Raw genomic sequence first — 1,621 nt, 5'->3', positions numbered from 1 at the left:
CTCTTTAGTAAGTGATGCTCAAAGCTGCGGCCACCATCATGCAATCATGAAAATCTACATTAGAGTCACAGATTCAGATTCAATGCCCTGACACGTTTGAGATGCTGCCTACTTCCAGACTTTTGTTGTGTGATGTCGTTTCAAATGTCTTTGTTATTTAACCATTATTAGTCCAACCTTTGTGACTTCTGGGTGAGGGTGTTCCTAACTGATACAGAAACAGGGCAATTCCTGTCATGGGCCTCTCCCCAGGCTGCACAAGTGAGAATCCAGGGTACCTGGGAGAGCTCACGTCTCCTGTATGGGGTGCTCCAGGAGTGAAGAGGGTATTATACTGTTCAAGGCCATCCTCCCCACGCCCCGTGTGTCAGCATGTGCCGCAGAGCTGAGTGCAGCACTGTGCAATCTGCAGGGCAACACCTCTGTAACTCCTGAGAGCAGCAGAGTGCCTGAGCTGAGCAAAAACAGAGTTTTGGAAGTATACCAAGGTAGCTTATACCATTAAAGGATGTGCAGAGCAGCAAATTCTTGGCAAACACTGGAAGTAGGATAGTTCTGGCAGCCTCAGGAGAAGGAATCCAGGACCATCTCTGTAGGATGCTACCATGGAATGACTCCTACCATCTCTTGCCATCAATTTGTGTCTCTGTTCAAGTTTCAAATTTCCAGGACAGAGAATTTGGCTGAAGGAGCTTGGTTGGTACTCACACCTTGGGAAATTCAACATGGCCAGTAGCTGAGAGGGTTTGTTGGTCAAGCCTCACTCACTGCTCATCGCTGTAACTGGGGATGGACCAGAGGAGTGGGATCTCCATCCAGAAAAGCATGGAGGAAGAGGTGCCGGCCAAGAAAAGCAATCACTGCAACAACACTGTCCTTCATCTTGAATCTGTGTCGTGGTTGTGACTCTGGGACTACTTGATGGCATCCCCATTAGCCCTTGTCAGAACTTGAACCTAAAGGGCCAAAACTTGTCCCCACATCTCACTCCTGCTCCAAATGGAAACAACTCACTGTCATCAGATGGGCCTGCAATGGGAAAACCATGAAAGGTTTTAATCAGAGGCCACATGTTCTAAGCCACATGTTCTAATACTTTGAAGTCACCCTGGCTTCTGTGCAGAACAAGGAATTGACTGTTAAGAGCAGGTCCAGGGACATCAGCTGGGAGGTGGGTGCAGGGACCAAGTAATGGAGGAGGATGGTGGTAAGAATAGACAGAAGGGGTGTCTTCAATTTCTGATGGATGATTGAGGTGAGAAAGGGAAAGGAAATGGAGTTCTGGCTTGACCACGCGGGTGGAGAATGTTGTTACCCCTGGAGAAGGGAAGGCAGGGCACAGCGGGAGTGAGTTTGGGCAAATGCTAACACCTGCACTTCACACATGTTGGATTTAGATGCCTGTAGGAAGCCCAGAGATCTGGGTCCAGCCAGAAATACAGATTTGAGAATCATCAGCCTATAAATGGTATTTGGCCAGGGAAAGGATGTAATTACTGGGGAATGAAGTAAAGACAAGAAAACAAGAGGGCCAGGTCAGAGCACTGAAGGTTCCAATATTTGGAGGCCCATTTGGACAGGAGTGGCCATCAACTGGGCCTAAGGAGAAGCAGCCAAGTAA

This window comes from Hipposideros armiger, unplaced genomic scaffold (genome assembly GCF_001890085.2).
Source record: "Hipposideros armiger isolate ML-2016 unplaced genomic scaffold, ASM189008v1 scaffold_223, whole genome shotgun sequence".
NCBI lineage: Eukaryota > Metazoa > Chordata > Mammalia > Chiroptera > Hipposideridae > Hipposideros > Hipposideros armiger.
The sequence above is the reverse complement of the archived record's forward strand: the minus strand, read 5'-3'. Positions refer to the sequence as shown.